Source organism: Ailuropoda melanoleuca, chromosome 1 (genome assembly GCF_002007445.2).
Source record: "Ailuropoda melanoleuca isolate Jingjing chromosome 1, ASM200744v2, whole genome shotgun sequence".
Taxonomy (NCBI): domain Eukaryota; kingdom Metazoa; phylum Chordata; class Mammalia; order Carnivora; family Ursidae; genus Ailuropoda; species Ailuropoda melanoleuca.
The window spans coordinates 85,873,811-85,898,364 of record NC_048218.1 but is presented as its reverse complement, the minus strand read 5'-3'; the positions used below and the strand labels follow the sequence as shown (position 1 = coordinate 85,898,364).

The 24,554-nt window shown below is 37.3% G+C and overlaps 1 protein-coding gene across 4 annotated transcripts in view; it reads right to left on the bottom strand.

Annotated features, from left to right (window-relative positions):
• TBL1XR1 (TBL1X receptor 1) overlaps nucleotides 1-24,554 on the bottom strand; it is a 167,707-nt gene that overhangs the window by 138,986 nt on the left and 4,167 nt on the right. For 2 of the 4 annotated variants that reach the window (XM_034662686.1, XM_011218429.3), the window contains exon 1: nucleotides 24,418-24,534. The exons of the other annotated variants lie outside the window; for them this stretch is intronic. The gene's annotated coding sequence lies outside the window, so the exon portion shown is untranslated. Of the gene's footprint in view, nucleotides 1-24,417; nucleotides 24,535-24,554 lie in introns of those variants that run through there. 4 annotated transcript variants of the gene reach the window in all.

Sequence of the window (24,554 nt, the reverse complement as noted above, 5' to 3'; positions counted from 1 at the left end):
AGAAGGCCAATGTGGGACTTGATTCCAGGACCCTGAGATCATGACCTGAGCGGAAGGCATACGCTTAACTGACTGAGCCACCCGGGCGCCCCAAATATTTCTTTCTATTGCTGCTGCAACGAATTAACACAAACCTAGTAACTTAAAACAACAAAAACTTTTTATCACAAATTCTGACACAGGTCTCAATGGATGAAAACGTGTGCCTGCAGGACCATATTCCTCTTTGTAGGCTTACAAAGGAGATCATTTCTTTGACCCTTCCAGCTAAGAGGCAGCCTTGGCTCCCACGCTTCCCTTCCTCCATCTTCAAAGCCTGTTTTTTTGCTAAACTGGATCTCTCTGACCATCATTCAGCAGTCATCTCTCAGACTATGGCTTTTAAGGACTGGAACGATTAGATTAGACCTACCTGGATAATCTCCCATCTCAAGGCCCTTAACTTAATCACAGGTTCTGGGGATTCAAGTGTGGACATCTTTGAAAGGCTTTAATCTGCCTACCATAAAATGTAATGGAATTCCATTTATACAAAATTTAGAAGCAGCACAACTAATCAGTAGTGTTAGAAAGCAGATCAGTGGCTGCCTGGGATGGGAGTAAATAGTGTAAGTAACGACAGCTTGGAACAAGGAAATGTTTCTGTAATGAACATGTGCCTTGGCTTGAATTGTGGTGGTTGCAGAGATGTATGTACTTATCAAAACTCAGTGAATGAACCATTTCAAATGGGTATATTTTATTGTACACAAAGTACACCTCAACCCAGTCTATTTTTAAAGTCATAAATAATATCTTTACAAGGTGTTTTATTTTGGTTACATTTTCCCCCCAAAAGCTTTAAACACATTTGCCCATAACCTCAATTCTCCAAACCGTCTTTCTCATATACCTTAAGTTCCCTCCATGACACTGTTCAGTAAGACACTGTATGACTAGGGAAGAAATAATATTTACAACTGGAGAACTAAACACTTTCTATACATTATTTCTAAAGAAAAACCTTTTGCAAATTCCAATGCAAATATTGGAATTCACAACAAGACCACAACTCTGGCAGTGATATATTCCTAAATTACGTATTAAACATTAATGACTAAGAATCGTATGTGTTGCCATGGTGTTGCTTCTAGGAGACAGTTCAGAAGCAGTAACTAAGAGGAGCTAAGAAGCCAACTAACCTGTGTGTGGAAGTGATTAGGAAATCATCTGTAGCATCAAGAAATCATTTGATCGAGCACCACTACCTCCAAGAAAACTGGACAACCACTAACAACCTTAAGGTTGTATCAAGCCCCCAGATTAGCCTTTCTGCAATAATACTAAATTAATATCATTCTTCTATACACAACTCAGTACAAATCATGAACAGAAACATCCATCAGAAACATCCACCCAGAGGTCACACTTAAACTACCGAGACCACTAAAAGGACTTATCTCCCTACCTCCAAAACTATGAAAGCTATAAAAATACAATCTGGTCTCTAAAATTATTAACATTCAAAAAGCCTCAATGTAGAGATATCCTGTTAGAACTTTAGCTCCCCTGTCCTAAATGTAAGAAGACCAGGAAAAATTCTTTTTTAATTCCTATAGTGACAAGGATGTTTCTCACTTATGTGACGCTCAGTTGGATTTTCTCAAAGGGGAAAAAAAAAAATTAGTCTCCATCCCGGGTTTAAAATGCTAGGCCTGATTCCTGCTACTGAGGAAAGTAAACAGCTCGGTTCCAAAACTGAATGAACAAGCTTCTTGAAATTATATCAATTCTCTAATGCTAAAAAGATTCCCTCTAAAATGCTAAGTAATTTACCACTCACGGTACACTTTAGAGCACCAATTTATGAAAATAAGGACCCTCTATTTTAAAATAGAGCACGTTCAATGCTGTTATGAGAAGTGCATGATTTATTAAGAAGAAAAACTATATAAAGTCAATATATATAATTTACACACATATAAATGACAAGTCTGATCAAAATAACTACTTGAAAACACAAAGACATAAAATTCTCATCACATTTTAACAGCGTGAATTCTTATATCCATTCTCTCTTCTTTCTTAAAATAAGCATTTATAACACCCCTTCCAAGCACAAAGGTACATTAGTCTTTAACATTCTAGTGGGAAAGGAGAAAAAAAAAGTCATCCATGTAAATGTATAATTAAAATCAGCGGTAAATACTAAGGAAAAAGTACCAGCTCTTATGACACCAAGAAAGCCCTCTCTAAGCAGATAACCCTCCTGCACCCACCACGGTGCAGAGGGATTGGCAAAGACTGATGATGGCCATTCATACTTTTACAACAAGCTGTTCTGGCCTCAAACTCAACTTGCTACGCTGCTGTGTTTCAAAGACACTAGTTATACATCTTCATAAGGACTCAATATTTTGTTTTAGTAAAATTTAGCATGTTTATCTGTTTAAATTTTCAAAAAGCTTTATCAGTAGGTCACGGCCATTGATACTACCCCCTGGGTTCATATACCTAACCTCATAGTTTAGATTTCATTTAACTTAATAGTATTTAGTAGTGGTTAAAAGCTGGCTAGAGAGCCTTTTGCACCTGATACGGGAGTACATTACTTAAACGGAAAGGGGAGGGGAGAGGAGGGGAGGGGAGGAGGGGAAAGGAAAGAAATATAAGGAGGGGAGAGAAAAAAAGAGTGCTTTTCTCTAGGAGATTAGACAAATAACACATAAATTAAAGAGATGCTGGAAGCCTTGTTTTGTGGATCTGTGGGCCATGTAAGAAGTATCTAGTCTACAGAGAGAAAGGAGAATGAAATAACGTCCAGCACAGACTCCATTGTGGCCCTCGTTCCCACAGTGTTCCCAATTCCAGGATATATCTCTGCACCAAGTTTCATGAGATACTTTCCAGTAAATTCTCCTTTTTCATCAACCTCTCAATTATTGGGTTTTATTGAAAACTCGAGAGTCCTAAATCAAACAAGTCTGAAGTCTACAACACCCTAGAATCCTTAATAAAATTATAAATGCATAATTAAGTACTAAACAATCAAAGCCAGTTAAATAACAATCTTATATACATAAATATACACAAACATGCCTAGGGATTTTTTTTTTGATAAATGCTTATTCAACACACTACTTTTCCATTTGTTATACACTAAGTTATGGTTTGCCAGTTTTCTGTTCTGCCTTCCTATTATCACCATAATCCTGCCAGTTCTTGCCTCTCTTTTCATGTGGTTATTTTAGCTAGTCTATGTGACCTTTTCTTTTCCCCAAAACTCTCACTAGAAATTTCTTTTTTTTTTTTAAGATTTTATTTATTTATTTGACAGAGAGAGACAGCAAGAGAGGGAACACAAGCAAGGGGAGTGGGAGAGGGAGAAGCAGGCTTCCTGCCAAGCAGGAAGACTGATGCGGGGCTCGATCCCAGGACCCTGGGATCATGACCTCAGCTGAAGGCAGACGCTTAATGGCTGAGCCACCCACGTGCCCCAGAAATTTCGAAAAGCAGGAGGCAAACAGATTATTTCCTGCATCACCTTCACATTTTTATGTACCTAATGAACCTGTTAGGTTAATTCCATTTTCAATTAATAAAATGTAAGTCAAAGCCTCTGAATTCATTAGTAAGAATGTATAACCCTACATAAAAGATAATTATTGTACAATGACCACCAGACCGATTCCCCCAAGACACAGTGGCCAAGGCTATGAATATCCAAGGGGCAGTAAACAGTTCAGCCACACATATAGCAGTTTATTTTCCCCTCTCTGAACTAAATTTTATACACACACACACACACACGCAAAAACGACAGTTATTTAACAGGACAAATATTTGGATTTATTTAAATTACGGCAATAATTCAAACAGATCTAGGGAAAAAATGCATTTCTTTGATTTCATACTGTATTCATTAATTGAAAGTATAAAATCAGGATTTGTGTTACAATTAGTGTTGGCCCGCTAGCATCATGTCTTATCTGTCCTTGCTTGTAAGAGGGCAACGAGCATCAACATTTGTAGAATGGCAGTCAGCCACTGGGGAGAAAAATCCTGAAACAATAGTTAGGCTCTCTTAAACCTTACCTACCAAGTCCAGCAACTTTGTGGAGAAAAACCCTGAATACATAGTTGGGTCACTCTTTTAAACCCAAAGCTAGGGGAAAAAAATAAGCTAGGTCCACCTAATTACAAAGTCAGCTTAAGAGCACAGCACCAATGGTTTTTAGCTCTTCTCTACATTCTTTTCAAAAATGCTCCCCCACCCCACCCGTCAAATGCAGACTGGTGCAGCCACTGAGGAAAACAGTCTGGAGGATCCTAGAAAAGTAAAAATAGAACTACCCTACAATCCAGCAATTGCACTACTGGGTATTTACCCAAAGAATACAGAAGTAGTAATTTAAAAGGAATACATGCACCCTTATGTTTACAGCAGCATTATCTACAATAGCCAAATTATGGAAACAGACCAACTGTCCACTGGTTGATGAGTGCATAAAAAAGATGTGGTATATATACTACCTACACACAATGGAATATTATTCAGCCATTAAAAAGAACGAAATCTTGACATTTGCAACGACATAAATGAAGCCAGAAAGTAATTATGCTAAGCAAAATAAATCAAAGAAAAACAAATACCATAGGATATCTACTCACATACGGAATTTAATAAACAAAACAAATGGGCAAAGGAAAAAAAAAGAGAAAGAGGCAAAACAAGAAACATACTTAACTATAGAGAACAAACTGACGGTTACCAAGAGGAGGATGAGGAGATGGGTAAAATCGGTGATGGGGATTGAGAAGTGCACTTGTAATGAGCACTGGCTGATGTATGGAATTACCAAATCACTACACTGTACACCTGAAACTAACATTACACTGTATATTAACTAAATGGAATTTAAATAAAAACATGAAAAAAAAAAGAAAAAAGAAACGTCGTTCCCCCCTCTCCACCCCCAACATTCTTCAGGCACAGAAGACAATACAAAAACACACTAACAAGTCAAAAAGTGACTCAGGAGTCTTATTCTAAATATGAAAAATTAGGGAGAATACTTTAACCAATTTATTTCATATATATTTCCCCTCTCATTTATCTGGAAAAGTAGGATATAATAGAAAAAACTAAAGCTGTTAAGTATAAAATATAATCCCACCACCAGAATGGCTAAAAGAGACAGGACTGACAAACATTAAGTGCCAGCAAACAGGGAGCAAGTGCAACCCTCAAACACTGCTAGTGCAAGTGCAAACTGGAACAAACTGAGGAACTGTGTGCCAGTATCTATGACAGTTCAACAAACACATACATATACCCTATAACCATCAATTCCACTTCTAATATGCTAAAAAGATACAAGTACTTAAATCTTCCAAAACACATACACACACAGGAATATTAACTGCAACTTTATTCAAAATAGCCCAAAGGTGGAAAAACTCAAATGTGTGTCCTTCCACAAAAAGATAAGTAATAGTGCTATATCCATATTCATAGCAATGGAAAAGAAAACAAGCCTTGCTCGACACAACAAAGATGATGACTCACAGCTTGACTCATCTATGCTCCACAGTGGGTTCAGGCCAGTAGAGTGGTCTCTTTCGGTGGGGAGAGCCTGGGAGAGTGTACAAAGGAGTCTGCCCTATCCTGATCTTGTTGGTCCTCATACGCATGCATACTACAATAAAAACTCACGGACATAACTAACTTACGGTAAGAGAAATGAAGAAAATGATTACCTGAAGGGCAAAGAGGTGAACACTGAATGAAAGGGGAGGTCTGAAGGCACTTCTTTCTGGGTGACGGAATGTTCTAAATCTTGACTGGGATAAATTATATGGTCATGTAAAGCTGCCAAAACTCACCAGAACTGTACACTTAAAATCTGTTACTTTTATTGGAAGTAAATAATACCTCAAATAAAGTTTACAAAATTATACATTTAAAATGTATGTACTTTACCTTATGTAACTACGCCACAATAAAAAATGCTGGAAGAGTCCAAAAAACAATAGTCTACTAAAAGAAATGACTCAAGTATAATAGAAGACACTCAATCTCAGTCAAAATAAAAAACAAGGGGTGCCTGGCTGCCTCAGTCAGTGGAGCACGTGACTCTTAATCTTGGGGTTATAAATTCTAGCCCCAACTGGGCATGCAGTTTACTTAAAAAAAAAAAAAATAGTAAAATACCATCTTTGCTATCCGATTAGGGAAGAGCAAAACATCTGGCAACACTACACTATTTGGCAAGAGTATGGGCAAAGAGGCTCAAGTTGGGAGTAGGAAGCCTCTGTGAAGTCCGTCTGGCAGTAGTTATCTACTTACAAATGTGCACATCCTTTGATCCAGCAGTTCCAATTCTAGTAATTTATCATCAGATATCCTTACATGCATACACAATGATACACGTATCAAGATTATTAACTGCAACACTGTTTGTAATAGCAATAGACTAAACCAACCTAAATATCCATCAACTGGGGTAACCAGTTAAATTATGGTACATCCACAGAATACCTTACCACCATTAAAAAAGAGGTAAGGCTCTTTATGTGTTGATTTGAAATCCAAATATTAGTGGAAAAAAGGAATTTACAGCAATGACTACATTTGTGTTTATAGCAATATCAAGGAGAGGTTGTAAAGTATATACTTACTGGCTTTCTTACATAGTATATAGTATTCCTCGGAAAGATACAGAGGAAACTGATAATACTGGTTGACTCCAATAAAGTAACTGAATGATATGGGGTCTAGAGGAACAAAAGGAGAAAGAATACTTTTGCCTAGGTAATACATTCACATTACTAAAAAGTCAAATCACTTTTGAAGCAGTTATCAGCTTCACTTCTTATACATCGCTTGCTATATACAGACAGTTGTATAAATATGCAAAATGTATAATGATCATAGATTCTCCCCAAAAAAGTACCTTAATCCGGACTAAAGTTATTTTGTTATATTTCAATTCTTAAAAAGTATCAAATCTGAATTTTTAAAGATATTTTATTTATTTATTCCAGAGAGCAGAGTGAGCAAGAGAGAACATAAGTGGGGCGGGGAGGGGCAAAGGGCAAGCAGGGAGCCCTATGCAGGGCTCGATCCCAGTAACCTGGGATCATGACCTGAGCCGAAGGCAAATGCTTAACCAACTGAGACACCCAGGCACCCCTCAAAAGTCTGAATTTAAGACAACTGAAGAGCAAATATTCAGCACTACTTTGTCCAAGCCTGAAAAAGACATATACCTCTAAAAACATATAACTATCCCCATAACCAATCATCACAAACTAAGCAATTAGCTTTTTATCATTCTGTCCTCTAACCTTCCACAAAATTTGCTTTCCTTTACTATTTTAGTATTCTTGAACCCTAAAACTTGAAAGCATGTTTATATACACACACATTATGTCCTTCTAACAAAATGAAAACTTCATTTCAGTTGTTAATGCAGTAATGGTGTTTATATTTGCTTTTATTTTTAATTCTTTATGAGAGAGCATACACACAAGTGGGGCCTGGGGTCAGAGGGAGAGGGAGAGAATCTCAAGCAGGCTCCACGCTCAGCACAGAGCCCAACACTGGCTCCATCTCAGGACCCTGAGATCATGACCTGAGTTGAAATCAACAGTCTGGCACTTAACCAGCTGAGCCACCCAGGTGCCCCTACTATTATTTTCTTGGATAATACTGATCATTAGTCAACAGAGAAAAAAATGGGGATTTATCACTTATGTTCAAATTTCATTAAGAACTGAATCTCATGGGGGCGCCTGGGTGTCACAGTGGTTAAGCGTCTGCCTTTGGCTCAGGGCGTGATCCTGGCGTTGTGGGGCTATGAGCCTGCTTCTTCCTCTCCCACTCCCCCTGCTTGTGTTCCCTCTCTCACTGGCTGTCTCTATCTCTGTCAAATAAATAAATAAAACCTTAAAAAAAAAAAAAGAACTGAATCTCATGGATACGGATTTCTTTACAGATGTTAATTCTAGTTATATACTGTATAATCAATCTAAAGAAAAAATAATTATAATCACCTTGCAACCAAAAACAAAGCTAAATCTCCAAATCTTACAACTATTCACTCTTTAAAAAACAACACTATTTTGATATGTTCAGATTAATAATTATTTTTTAAAAAATCAAATTCACCTTTCAGTCACATTTGTTCATGAAACATCATTCAAGAGTCAAAGCTAAAGAGACATGCCATATGTGCTTAATAAAAAACTACCCAAAATAATTCTATCACATTAAAACATTTTGGAAACTATGCACTTCACGTCCACTAGGCAGTGCCACTGTAAAACCAGTTGCTATTATAATCAGACCTCAACAGAGAAATGACACAGATTTCTAATAATGGAGGGAGCATACAATTTTTCAGTTGATAATATACAGAACAAATTGCACATATATACACATAAATGTTTTCAAAAACTAATCCCCGCCCTTTCCTCACTAATCAAAAAAAACCCAGCAGCTCTAAAGGACATAAGAGACCAAGATCAAGATTGCATATGAGCAGTGAACAAAAAGATCAGGAAGTGTAACTATCCAGGGGCCACCTCCTCAAATCCCTCCACCTATTCACTTTTCTTCATTCTCTATATCACAGCTCAGTGAATTCCAAGCGTGGTCCCCAAACCAGCAATCTCAGCATCAGCAGTATCACCTGGGGGGAATCTACTAGGAACGTAAATTCTCAGGCTCCAACCCATATCTAATGAATCAGAAATTCTGGGGATAGAGCAGAGCAATTAAAATACGTGTTTTAATAAGCTCTCCTGGTGATCCACACTACATCTGAGAACTCCTGTCACAGTTCTTAGTTAAGACTCCACTTTTCACCTCTATCATACCAATAGCCTCTCAGAAGTCAACAGACCCTCCAAGGTGCTTCCAACTCCAACTCCTTCAAAAGTCCCTCAACTTTCCAATGCTTAGTTTCCTTCAAGACTCTCATGATATGGATCCTGCCACCACTTCCTCCCATCCCTTCCACCACCACCCCTCATAGCCAGGTGCTTATCTCTAGATCCAATTCATAAATTAACCCTAGTAGTCCTTGCACTGCCATTCCTCTTCATGAAATGGCTTCCCTTTCTCCTACCTTTCCTCTACCTCTTCACTCAATCCCACATCCAGCTAAGATGTAGTCATTTTCCAAGACCTGCTCCATATTATACCTGGCCCAACAGTGGATTAAGAACTCCCTCTTATATGCTCCTAAAAGCAACCCGTGCTGTCTTGATTGAGTTCTTACTATTTCCTGTTGACCTGTAGATCCCGAAATGGATCCTGAACAAGAAAAAAAAAAAAAAAAACTAATGGGAAAAACTGGGGATATCCAAATCAAGTCTGTAGTTTAGTTTAATATCAATGTTAATTTCTTACATTTGCTAAGCATACCACAGTTATGTACGATTTTTAACACTGGGGAAGCTGAATGAAGGGTACACAGGAATTTTGCACTATCTTTGCAACTCTTCTGTAAGTCTAAAATTATTTCAAAATAGTAAGTTTTACAAAAAGGAATATTTATGTAATTTTAATGAATTAAACAGTACTTAATTCAGATCAACTTCCTAAAGTCATCAAACTGAAATTCTAATGACTTATATTAATGTCAAACCTTTAGAAAAGTTTTGAAAATATACAGTGATTAACCTAGAGCTCCATAAAAATTACACTCACTAGAAACTTCATGAACTAGTTACTCTATACCAATCTATTTTTAGGACTATTCTCAAATAAGCACCTAATTTAATTATCCCTTGGTTAAGGTATCATGATGACAAGGGAATTCCCCATTCCCACGCAGCCCTTCCTCCCCACCCCCTGGCCTGGTATTGCCCTCCAGTTTCTGTCCATTAGCTATTTGGATTATCAAATTAATTCCTCATTCCCTACAGACCCCCATTCTTTATACCCCTCTTCTCCACAGAGAAGCAAGCCAGAAAGAAGAAAATCTGGATGCTTAGCTCTTTTTAGTATCACTCTCTCTTGAATTTTCAAATGCTTTCTTTCAGAATTCAGAAATGTGGACCTGTTTGCAATACTCTAAGAACTATGTGGTGTCATTCTTACCCACCACACTACCAGCTCGACTTTCTCCCATCCAGAGCTAAGCCATCAACTCATCCTTCACTGCACTACATCATCCAGGGCTGAAACATAATCCTGCTGTTCTGCTTAAAATCCTTCACGAGTTTCCTGTCACAGAAGAATGTCCAAACCCCTTAACACAACAAAGAAGTCACTTCATGATACCACCCCGGATTACCTTTCCTGTTGGTTCTCATCACTCTACAATTCACCAATCATATGCTACACATAAACCAAACTTTTCTAGAAAAGACCAACCTGCTTGGCATCTTTACACTCTCCTGTTATACCACTCACATATCTGTTTTTCACTGTAAATTCTTTTAACATACACAGATTTTAAATTAGTAGTTAATGTGGGCAACACCTCACGTGTATTTTAGTTAAAAAATTACTCATGTGAACAGCATTTCTCACTGTACTTGAGAGAAATACTTTTAACGCAATTTCTAAAATGTGCAGCACACAGAGAAAGATCAAATGTGCAGGACACAGAAAAAACTAAAAAAAAATTACTGGCTATCACATTCAGCAATCATATAATTAAAAATAAGGGCATTAAAGAAAAAGTTTGTCATAAATATGTTTGGTATCATTTTAGTTTTCTCTACGGTAAAATGGGAGGTAACAAATGGATCAGAATTCAGAAATTAATGGATAAAACAACAGAAGTTTCTTCTTCAGATACCTAAAAAAATTTTCTCTGAGAATAATCTGTTCAAAATTGAGAAGATGTCAGAGAAATATTTCTTTAAGAAAAACCAGTTCAGGGGCACCTGGGTGGCACAGCGGTTAAGCATCTGCCTTCGGCTCAGGGCGTGATCCCGGCATTGTGGGATCGAGCCCCACATCAGGCTCTTCTGCTATGAGCCTGCTTCTTCCTCTCCCACTCCCCCCTGCTTGTGTTCCCTCTCTCGCTGGCTATCTCTATCTCTGTCAAATAAATAAATAAAATCTTAAAAAAAAAAAAAGAAAAACCAGTTCAGATAATAATTAACCTCAAGAAATCAGTACCGTATATTTCCCATTTAACTTGGCTGAACACTGACTTAATTTTTAAATTATATGTGCAATTACAGGGTCAAAGAGCATTAGATCCAGAATAGACCTCAGAGACCTACTTCAATATTTTACAGATGAAGCAACGGAAGTCCACAAAAATTACTATCTCTTGGCTTTTCTACATGGCTAGCCATTTTATTTTAGTGGACTGATGAAACAGTACTCAAAATAACTGTTCAGAATATACAAGTCATTAAAAAAACTCATTAACTTTGCTATAGGCTAGGTAGTTATCTTCCTCACGGTAGTTTTCTTCCTTAAGGTTTAAAATATCCCCTAAATATGTATAATTAACCTGTTGATAATTTTCTAACAGCTGCCCTCAAATTCAAGCTTCCATTAGCTGTTAAAGTAGTGGAATAATGTTAAAAACAAAGCCAAAATAAATAGCATTAAATTTTTTACTATGTAACTCATTTAGAGAAGATAAATTCATTTGAACACCCGTATTGGCCACAGAGTACGTAAGATTACAATTATTATCACATAAGGAACCTCAATTTTTCATTTTAAAAAATGATATGTATTTGAAAAGGCTGACAACAAAGTTAAAAGAGAAATTTAAGTGACACTCTATCGCAGATTAATGGCATAATCTTCCCAAGTATAAATGGACACACATTTTGTTGTGGTAGATGCGGAAAAGACGCTGTTGTCTGCCCAGCAGCTCCCCTGTTTACTCAACTGTGATTCCCATTGCTCTATCCCCACCCCCACCAGGTACTTAGAAACACCCATCGTTTCTATATGGCCTCTGGCAATGGTGGGTACCTTCCTAAACCAAACCGATCAGTACTTCAAGAATTTTCCAAAGGAGATAAAGAGGCAGTCCCTCCTTTGCGGAGTGGGGGGGGGGGAGAGACACGGGGACGGGACGGGGGACGACACACCGGATGGACAAAGGATAAAAACTCTGCCACTGAAAAGTTGTATTTTCCACCATGTGAAGAAAGTCAAAATCTTTTGTGAGAGAATGAAACTAACCTATCAACACACATACAACACACACAACACACACACACACACAGCTTCTGTCAGCAGGCTCTGGTTCCTGCTGTGCCTAAAGCCTTACAGCCTCAACGCGCTCTTCCCATTGTTGAGTTATTCAATCCATTTTGGGATTCCATGTGTCAATGAATCCCCCTTTTTGGCTTAAGCTAACTTGATTTTCTATTGTACAACTAAGAGTTCTGACTCATATACCAACTTGGTAAAGTTAAGCCAAGATTAATCACAATGGACTACCACAGGTAAATTATAAAATCTTCCTAACCATATAAAATACAAAGAGAAGTATCTAGCTGTCATCATATAACTTGAATGAAATATGTATTTTAACTTAAAAAATGTGTTAACTCAATATCTAACATTTATTATAAAAGAAGCACATTTTCAAATTGGTTCATCAATTATCCATTTACTTGCTTTTTCCAGACTGATTCAAATACCATCTGTAAGTAGTTCCTCCAAGAAAAGCATACAGCACTCACATATGTCCCTGGGCTTCCAAATGGTAAATACCAATGTAATAAAGCCTCTTCCAACCCTCCCCTAAATGCTGACTTTTAATAAGTTATTTCCAGTATTCTACTGTAGGGATGAACCAGGTTAAAGCTATCAGCTGGTTACAAAAGCATTTCTGAGAGAACAATTTGCTCAAATATTTACAGAACACCTATGAGGTCCTGTTTTATGTCCTGGAGTGACAAGACAGAACCTGTCCCTGTTCTCATGGAATGTAAGTTCCAGAGATGAGTAAAACAAACAAACAAACAAAAACAATGATCAAGGCTTTTTCAGACATAAGTGCTATGAGAAAAATATGATGGTCTTGAAGCTGAAAATGGCTAAGGAGTGAGCAGCTATTTCAGTGTGACCTCTCAGGTGGTAGCACTGGAACTGAAATCTGAATGACATAAAAGAATTAGCCATAAGACAATCTCAGGGCAAAGCCTGAGGCAGAGAGCAAAGCAATTAAGGTACAGGTACGGAGACAGGAACAAGCTTGTTCAGTGGGAGTGGAGCTGGTAAGTCCGGGCACAGCAAACAAGGGGAAGAAGGGTGATGTGAAACAGGATAAGGACTGTGAGGCGGCCACAGGGCAGATTAGTGCTGGGGGTCCCTCACAGCCTCGAGAAGGACTTTCAGATTTTAGAACGAGTGTGATGAAAAACCCATCAAGTAGGGAATAGGGAAGAAAATGGACATTTACTGAGCATCTTTTACAGTGCCTGGCAAAACAGTATATATAAATGTTTCCACTGTGTATTCTATAAAATACATGCATTTCTGTAAGTTATACCATGCACATTTACCATATTTATCAAAGCTCATTAGTATGCCGTTACACACAATCTAAAAAACAAGTCACTTTTCCTGTCACTACCAGCTCTCACTTGCAAGAAGTCACCTCTACGTTGATTTGTCAGACCAAATGAACCAACCAATGTTATCTACCAGCAGAACATACATGAGTCATCTAGAAGAAAATGCAGGAATGGCAAACGAGATTAGATGAAATAAGGCAACCAGCTATTCATGAAAGTTATGGCCCAAAAACGGGAACAAACCAAGTAGAGGAGCACCAAATTAGAAAACATACCTACATTCAAGAAGTGAGTGTCTAAGGATACAGAAGATTAAGTCATCTACTTAAACAAAAAGTACTTTCTGGCAGACAAGCAGACGAAGGGTAACACAAAACCTTCTAAGATAAATTCTCTGTTCTTCTCATTTCATAATACCTTGCCTGTTTTAACAACATTCAAAGAAAAGTGAAAATAATAATCTTGGTAACTTTTTAAATCTGTTGATGAGGGGCACCTGGGTGGCTTCTTGGGTTAAGTATACGACTCTTGATATGAGCTCAGGTCGTGATCTCGAGGTTGTGGGATCGAGCCTGTGTGGGGCTCCGCACATGAAGACTGCTTAAGGTTCTCCCTCTCCCTTTGCCCCTCCCCCACCCAGTGTGTGAGACACACAGTTTCAAAAAAAAATTTGTTCATGAATTTTAAAACTTTTATTTACAAATACTAATTACTTATTAAAGCATCACTGAAAGACTGTGCCAAGCACTGTACCAGATGCTAATGATAAAGATGGGTGAAACACAACTGTCCTCAAAAATGGCCCTGCCTAGTGAGATAGGAGCCAACAATTGAATCAAGGAGAGGTCTGTGCTAGAAACAGATGATTAGCGGTCACAGGCCAGCATGTCAATTTATTTATTTAATTTTTTAATAAAATTATCCACATTTTTTTTAAAGATTTTATTTATTTAACAGAAAGAGAGAGACAGCCAGCAAGAGAAGGAACACAAGCAGGGGGAGTGGGAGAGGAAGAAGCAGGCTCTCAGCAGAGGAGCCCGATGTGGGGCTCGATCCCAGACCACTGGGATCACGCCCTGAGCCAAAGGCAGACGCTCAACGACTGTGCCACCCAGGCACCCCCAGCATGTCAATTAAAGACTGTCATAGAAAGAAGCTTAATCTTCAATCAGATGGTGTAACTTCATTCAGCCAACATGCTGTGGTATGTCAGTTTTTAAACTGTATAAAACAATCTATCCAAATTTCTTTAATGAAACATAAGGAACTGAGTATGATGGTTATTTTTTTGTTAATACTTATGGTTCTCTATTTTTTTTTAAGATTTTATTTATTGAGAGAGAGAGAGCACGTGCATGCTCGCAGAAGCAGGGAGAGGGGCAGGGGGAGAGGGAGAAGCAGACTCCTCTCCAAGCAAGGAGCTCGACACAGGGCTTGATTCCAGGACCCTGAGATGCTAGTGGCCACCCAGGCACCCCAATAACCGTTCTTTATAAGAAGCATTCAGAGTTCTTAATCCAGAGCTGTTTGCAGATTAACCCTCAAAAAAATTCTTATATTCCCTTTTATTAGCAATCAAATTTCCTTATCCTCTGTATCTTACTTTGAATGCACACTTTATAAAACTGGAGGATTGGAACTTCAGAATCCTAATAGAGCCTCAGAATACTACCTAAAGAAATTACCACCAATAAATGTGCTATCTTCTATCATTCAAAATGAAAATTTGTTTCTAATTTTGATTACTGATTCTAAATCCATTAAGCTTAGAGAACTGTAATTTGACACTACTTACAACCAGTATTTTCTAAACTCAGCAAATAAAATCATTATCACTTGTAAAATGATAAAATCAAATTAGAAGTTTATAAAAGCGTGTTTTTAAATGAAAAATTATAGAAAATGTGTACCAGCTATTAAAGCAACTTACTTCAATATTTTTGCACATATATTCTGTTATGTCATATATATGAAAGTCCAACTCAAAGTTTGCATAACAAGTCATAAGTGTATTTGAAATAACTGATCCATACAAGTAGCATCCTCTGGAGAGCCAGAGAGCAGTGTGTGATCAAAGAGAAAACTTTTTTAAGGTAGTAACATTTTTTTCTTGAAATATCAAGATATGACCACACTCAATATAAAATATTCTATAAAACATATATATTAGAAACAAAAACAGTACACGTTCTCATTTTAAGTCTTACTTTTATTTAAGTAATCTCTACACCCAACATGGAGCCCGAACTCACAACCTGGAGATCAAGAGTCACATGCTCCTCCAACTGAGCCAGGCAGGTGCCCCCACATTCTCATTTTAGAAAATTAGAGCAACAAAAGCTCAGTCACCAAATGCAGTCGCAGCCCTCCGAGCTGGGAATTCTAGCCATCCAGTGTTCTGCAGCTGCCACAGGAAGCCATGACAAGTTTACAGAAGGAGTGTCACCTTTCTGCCTCTCTCTACAGCTGTTGCTGCTGCAGCTAACAGAGCCACCAAGTAGTAGGGAGTGTTTACTGGGTGCTTCCTATGTGCTGAGCCCTAGGATAACTGCTTTACATGTATTCACATTTTAATCCTCACAACTGCTCTATAAGGAAAGCATTAATTACTCTTTATTTCCATTTTTCACAATGGAAACCAAATGGAATGATTACATAATTTTCCAAAGCCATACAACTAATAGGTAGGGGTGACAGGCTAGGTATGCCAGGCTCCAGAGTGTGAGCTTCTCACCACAGTAACATACCACAGTAAGAGTTAATTACCTAAGGTCAGACACACACCCTACCTAGCCCTCTTATCACTCAAGAGAGAGGCAATACTCTCAGGGAAGCAGGTCACACGGAAGCAGAATTAAATGTACAGAAACAGGTGCCACCTTTCTCTTGAGATTTTCCAGCTTAAGTTGAAAACGATAAGCACAACTAGAAGGCAAAACCTTTTACAGTAAACAGCTAATGAACAATTACAAGCACCACCAACTGCAAGCTAAAACGGAATCAGAATCAGATTTATATGTCCCCTTTGTGTCAACAATACATACATCTAAATTCACAAGTCATGGCAGGATCCATGCAGTATCAGAATCTACAGTCCCACAAATCCCATTATACCAAAGACTACTGCAATTATTAAAAATCAACTACTCAATTATAAGAAACACAATTCTCACCAGATTTCCAAACCCTTGGAAAAACACCTCTGAAATCGGATAACACCTATATACTTCTGTACAACCAATATCTCCTTCTGATATTTGCGCTGAATTAATTCCTAATTATCAGCCTTGGATGGGACTTGAAAATCACATCACTATTACTAAATACTTCAACTGGTCTGATGACCCAATCATGAAACCGAACTAACAGCTTTTAATCACTCAGTGGCTCTAATTTTGCCAACAAATCTGAGAAATAAAAATAAGTGTTTGCAGAAATATACACAATTCCAGCTCTTTAAAAACTGTCTGAAAAGCATGGGAAGAATTATGTTTTCTCTCTTCTTTTGACTGTCCAAATTGAAAGAAATAGAAAGATTAAGAATTCCTAACTGGATGCCTTGATTTTTCACAATCAATACTTTTTTTAAAATGGTATTACTAGCATTGCAAGATTGAAACAGTTCAAAAGATTATACGTCAAAATAAGTTTCTCCCATATCTGACCACATGACCGCCCCATCCCAACCCCACTCCCTAAAATCACTGTTAGCAGTCTCCTGTGTATCTTTCTGGAGTCATCCTGAGCATATAAAACTCATACATTCTCCAATCATGTTTGTGTCCTCCTTTCTATTATTCTCCCATTTTGTAAGCTAAAATGGCAGCAGACTACAACATCTTTTGCCTTTGCTTTGTTTTTGTTTTTAAATGTATCTTTGAGAAAATCCTATAAAGCCTAACAAGAAAGTCATAAACATCAATTCCAAACAAATCTTCAAGGAAAAATTCATACAAAACATCTCTCAACAGATGTTAAAACTGGTGACCTCTGCTAACAGGACATAAAGAAGTCCAAGGTCAAAGTAGTAACCCCACCCCCCATGAGAGCATGTTAGTTTTTTACACAGAATAGGAAGACTATTTCCCTGACACAGTAGCAGACTGCACTCCTGACCCCAGTCTATGATCTCACAAATGTACATTTCTTACTAATGAAGACAGAGAAAGGTAATTTAAAGAAAGCTCATCACTTTAGTGGGAGAAAATTTAAGTACACAGTATATCACATTTTTATATAAAAAGGTACCAAAGAACACTACTATAACTACAAATAGCATCTAAAAATTCACTCATGTATGATAAATTCTATCCCATAAAAGAACAATTATACAGGAAAAAAAAAAAAAGACATTAAGGAAATTCATTCATTATCTGTTTCCATTACCTTATTTCAGAAACCCAAAGTAGATGACCCAATTGCCTTATACTGAGTTAATGACATCTGATAGCCAAAAAATAGAAATGGAACAAAATTAGTATACATTCTACCCAATTAGCCTGTTCAAATTAAGGGACAAGCATAAAACACCTCTCACTAACCCATAAACTGTATTCTATTAGCAGCTGAAGGTAACTAGCGAAATATACTATTACTATAATTTCTCCAGAGGTGTTTGCTTATGCTAAAGCCAAATGCTCTCTGACTATTTACTCTATGTAAGGCTATAGATTTTTAGCTTTTAAATACTCTAAGCAAATTTTCCATGTAGATCTCCCCTGAAAAAATTACATAAAATTAAATGACAGAATCTCAGAATTTTAATACAGGAATTGACTATTTACGTATTGCTTGAATGAATGAGCTAACTTTACATAATACTTCACATGACCCTTCTTAGTATGCATTTCTAGAAACTAAATTACTAAAGCCATGTAACTATGGCTTTGCAAAAGATGATAAAAATTCATTTGCTTAATACTGAATCCATGTTAAAATGCTACCCACCATTCAAGTAGATGCACAGTAACAACACAAAAGCAAACATCCACTTAACTGATTATCTCATTACACTGTCCTATCACACAGTGTGCTGAAAAGGACACAATGGAAAAAAAAAGAAAGAAAGAAAAGAAAAGCACTGATACCACCTTTGATCTCAGACAAAATAAAGAAAATATCAAGAAGTACATGGATTTCTAGTTCCTAAAAAGTAAAAATTCTTCACTGCTTTTGTTTTAAGGTAATTAAAAATTTTAAACATCTCACTGGAAAAAAAAGTTTGAGTCCAGAGTACAATTTCATATAAAGAATTATTATTCTATTAAGATACTGGAATGACTATCTCTGACCCGTGCTTTCCATGCTCTTCTGTTCTACCTCCTGAAAGAAATTTACAAACGCTTAAGAGGAAAACAGGTGGCAAACTCCCCAGTTTAAACATTCAATACCTACTCTTCCTCATTTACTCTTCAAATTATTCACTTCACATAAATCTTTTTCTTAAACTGGATATTCTTTCTATGTTAACTGAAATTTAATTGTTGATCTTTCAACATGACCTTTACAGTTTGATTGAATTAATTCTAAGTTAAGAATCTAAGCTCTCAGAAAGCAGGAACCAACAACCAACCATTTTGTTTGATGCAAATAAAACCATGCTGAAAAGCTCATACTTTAGAACCCCAAATATTAAAAATTTCCAAAGGATGTAATACCAAATTAGTCGCTTTAGAATAAATTACCCACGTTGTGTAGAAGTGATATGGCACAGCCTTACCATAAAAGCCTACTGAAGAGGGATGGTTATGATGACTTTCTTCTGGTAGATTAAACCCACTTACGCTATATAATAGATAAACTCTATCTTGAATGTTAATACCTTCACAGTACTGACTTAAATGAGACTCTAATGTGGTCAGAATGCTGTCAAACAAAGCTAAAAACACCATCTTACTTAGGCACACTACAGAGAAAATAATGAGCAAAAAAGCCAAAGAGATTAAAAAAAATAAAGTCCAAGATCTTAAGTTTCATTATAACACATATAACCAAATAAAGCCAACTTAGTGTGACAGGATTCCCAACCAGACCAGGTTCTTCACCAATGTCATGGCTATAGTTCCAGGATTAAAAAGACAAAACTATCGATTTTCATTTCATTCTACATTTTGATAAAGTTTTTTTTGATAAAGTTTCTTCTCTGTCAACACTGGCAATGTCAAAACTCCAATTAAGCACTAAGTGCTACCACAGTACACCTAAATCTTGAAGGCCTAGAACTTCTGCCACATCAGCAACAGTGGTACAGGACCCACCACTGCTTATTTTAACATGGGCCCTCGGAGAAACAATCCATTGTAACACACAGACGGTACGGTACAAAAATCACAAATTCTGCTAATACCATAAGAAAAAAAGTCCTTTCCTTCAAGAAATGGAATATGTAGTTGGGGCTATGGATGGGACATAAACCCATGAAACAATTAATAATTATGGAGTTTGTGATATTCCTTAAACAAAATGGAATCTCAGTGAACTATCCTGAGTCAAGATGGCCAGAAAAAGCTTCAACGAAGAAGCAGGACTGAAACTAGACTATAAAAAGGGCAAAAGGAAGGAACAGCATGAGCGAAAGCAGAGGAGTAATGAGTATGGCAAAACTGCAGTCTCTGATAGGCAGGCCAGAATCACAGTTGGGGAAGAGAAGAAAATAGAGCTGAATAGGTAGAATAGAGCCTTAAAAGCCCCACTGAAGCTTATGAACTCTATCCAGTTGGCAAAAGGAAGCCATTATGGTTTCTCCAGCAAAGGAACTGACGTGATGAAACCAATACTTTAAATAAATTACACTGCCAAGAAGTTACAGAAGATAGAATGGCTGCTTAGAGCAACCCACTAGAAAATTAATGTAATAACTGAGACCTAAAACCATTCATTCAGTCTCTCATTCATTCACAGCGAAGACCGTAAACTGCTAGTTAGGAACACTGGCCTAAAAATCAGACACTTTGGGCCTAAATCCCTCTCTGTGCATTCCTTTCTACCTGAGCCTAGGTTTCCTCGCTCTTAAAACCTGGGTATCAGCCACTCAGATTGTCAAAGTCCTTGTCAAAGCAGCTGTGTAGTCCTGACACACAAATTATATTAGTAGTTAACATTACTGTTGAATTAAAAATGGCAAAAAAAAAAAAACCAACAACAACAAAACCAGGAAGTGAAAATAAGACAAGGCTTACAGACACTTCAGAGCAACAGAACTTCCAAATAGAACTGACTTGACAGCAGCTGAAAATACAGAACAAGAACACAGATGAAAGGTCAAGCCTGGAGAAAACAATAACCTACTTAAAGTCATCACTCCAATCTAAAAAGGAGATCCTAGGTATACTGATGGATCTAGCCCTGCAAAACAAAATTCCTTTATTTAAAGAGTTGGAAAATGTTCCAGATGGTGCAAGATTTAAGAAGTCCAAGCCCAAGTGACAAAAGAACAGCAATAAAAGTCACCCAAAAGACCCAGCACTGTACCTACACAATGTAACTGGATATTGTTCCTACTTGGTGTTAAAATCCGATCTAATTCTTCAAGGTAAGCCTTCAATTACAACTTCAGGAGCAAATACATTAAGTTAAGTTTATTTCAAACATTTTACTCAGGAAATAAAACTGCCAAATGTTTTCTAGACATGTCCACACTAAAATAAATAACAAGCACATAAAATGTAATACAAAGCAGCAAACTTCAAATCCAAAGCCATCATCATTATCCTAAACAGCCTACTTTTCCATGATGCTTGTATGTCAAGCACTATTCTCAGCACCTTACACATACAATTCTCTCAATCTTCTCAACTTTATGAAGTTGCCTGTCCCCATTACACATAAGGGGAAACTGAGATAAAGAGGGAGTTACTCTCGCAATGTTGGATAGCTAGTAAGGGACAGAGCCTGAGTTTGAACCCAGGCAGTTTGCCTCAAGGACCCCTGATGGACCACTACGCTACACGAAAAGCCTTCATGAGATGTTCTTACTCAAGTTTTCAGGAATACGTACTCTGAAGGATAGTTAGGCATACTCTTGTTTGCTTTTCCTTCTTAATTGTAGGCATAAAATCATATTTTCTTATTTCTGCTGGCAGTACTTGGGAGAGGCTACTTCATCGCTGTCAGTCTTAAGATAGGAAATACAGCAGTTTACAAGACTGCACCTTATTAAATGGTTCCAGAGAGTTAAGCACAATAATGGTTGAGTCCTAGGAATTCCACTTATCCATGCAATTACTTGACCCAGTTAGTGGAGATGCCCAACTACAGAATTATAAATTTGATTCAAAACGCTAATTTTTTGCAAGGACACGGACAAGACAGCTGGAAAAATCTGGCACAGCTACAGTCATCTAGAAAGAGCACAGACTAGGATTCAGACAGACCTAGATTTGAACCCTAACGCATCACTTGATTGCTCTGTGGCCTTGGACAAGTGAACTAACTTTGCACCTCTCTGTTCCATCATCTGCAGAGTCCAGTACTCCCTACTTCATAGGATTAGCCTGAAGTATAAATGACATAGAAAGCACCTCACACCTTTCCTAGAGCATAACCCAAGTGCAGTCCCTTTGCTCTGGCTCTTGGTAACAGGGTAATTAATTGTACTCTTCTGGAGTCTAATCCCATAGGTGGTGTACAGTAAACCTCTCCAGCATCAGTTCTCTCACACAGCTTTTTTTTTTTTTTTTTTTTTTTTTTAACTCAAGTTTCTGCTGGTGTTAGAACAGGAGATACCACCATGGTGATCTCCAAACTGGACCACACTCTTACTAAACAGCCTTTGGTCCTAACCCTTCTATACTATGGGGATGTATAAATGTCTCAATGTTACTAATTTCTTTTTTTCCATTTTAGTGACTTATATTGTAAATGTTATTTATGAAAGGAGTCAAATTCACATGCACGAGAAAAATACAGTCCCAGATAGTCCCAGTATTTCTGGCATCTCTCTCCCCTGACTTACTGTCATTCACATTCCTCTTTTATATAAAAAACACAGGAATTGAATAAGCCCAACAAATTATTTCTACTAACTTCATCAAAGTGCATTAAGTCAAAAATTCTTTGTAGTAATACTGCTGGAATAGTTTGTACAAGTAGAATTCCTTTGTCAGCTACTCATTTGACAAGGTTGTACTTATACTTCATTGCTATATATGAACAGATGTATTTATTCAACAGGTTGCTGTTTCAAAGGTCCACTAGTCACATCTCTTTTTATCAGTTACCTCCATATTTATACTAAGCTTTTGCCCTTTCTGCTTATCAGCTTGAAAGGCTCCCAGAAAATAGTTACTTCTTATTCTCTCAGTAGGCACATATCAAGGTAATCATGATAAACCTTCATTAGATGTTGATAACACAAGTAACAAAAAAATTCCTGGACCCATGTAAAAAGTTATTAAAATGTTTCTCACTTCTTTGAGACAACCAATGCAAAAATACAAGGTCCACAAGGGGCCACACCATTTACCACATGTGTCTCCCGTATTAATAACCAAAGTTGGAATATGAGAAGAAAACCATCTTATAAACTGATGGCTATCCTTGCAACAATTTTTAAGCCACTAACAAGTCCATCAATTAACTTTCGTAACAGTAAGAAAAACTTTTTCCATGTATTGTTTTAATACTCCATAGAGTGCAGTATTTTGCCCTATGTCTGAATCTAACTACTCAACAGCAAAAAAAAAAAAAAAAAAAAATTGTAGTTATTTGTAGATTTAATAGTTGTGGTTACATACATCACACAATACATATAGAAAACTGTAAAAAAAAAAAAATCATATCCCAAACGGGCAGGAAAACACAATTTCAGAGCAAAAAGTATAAACACACATCACATGCCTAACCACTCTCAGGCATATTTTCTTTCCGCCACACTTCCTCCACAGGTAAATGATAACTATGTCTAGAACCCTCAATGATGATCTCCGAAGATTGCCATGAACTCCCACGACATATTACCAACAGATACAGTTTTCATGGAGACAAAGCTGCCCTATTTCCCTAGACTATAAACTTATGAAAATGGTGAGAACATACAGTCCCAGGAAATAAGGATTACTAAAACACACCAATGTAACACAAGTCTTATTTAACAAAAATGAAAATGAACCACACTGGGAAAGCCGAAAAGTCACTTGCTTTATCTTCGATGTGTAACCAGGATATTTTTTTATAATTTGCTTTAGTAAGCAGATGAAAACACCACCAGGGCCTTATACTATCCAATCTGATAAAGGAGTCTTTAGGAAAAAAGGAGGAGGCAAATGATTACTTAATTACATGGGGGGGGGGAGGAGATAGGCAATTCAGACTAAAAATAACCCATCATTTCACCCACCACATTTTATTAACAAGCTCGTTTAGAACAGCATAGGGTTTCTGTTTGGAAAACAAGAAAACCAATAGTAAACTTCCCTAAGTCGACTGTAAATGACATAGGTACTAAAACTCCTCACCTTGGTGTCTGCACAGTCCAAGATTTTAAGTATTAAGTAAACTCCAGACATTGCAAAAAAATTTAATTTTTAACTAGGTTCCAACACTTGTCATTTGTAATCACCAAATTATTTTAGAGACTGTTATTAGGTAACCTAGTAAAAGGAGCATTCTTTTAAGAGCCGTTACAACCCAAATTTTACATGAAACACACCATTTTCACAACCTAAATTTAATCTCGGTTGCCACTGCAAAGTGATGCCTCTTTCAGCAAATTAGGAACTTCCAAAAATACTGAACATGTTAACACATGCATGGTTTCCCTCGAGCTGCCATTTAAGATTAATAATTTCACTTGAATAAAACTCTGCTTCTGTTCAAAAAAATGACATCGGTTGCAAAGAGGAAGTTACCGAGAAACCACCCTCACAACGTGGCCTTTACACTGTCAGAAAATAATGTGACTTTGTGCCACCCAAAACTTACCAGGAAGCTGGCAATAACTTTGCCAATTCTACACTTCTGAACCCAACTTCAAAGAGGCTCTAGCAAATACCTCCTTAAGACGATAAAAGGCACTAAGTTACAAATAAACACGTCCCGGAGTGGCCCCGCGGCCGCGC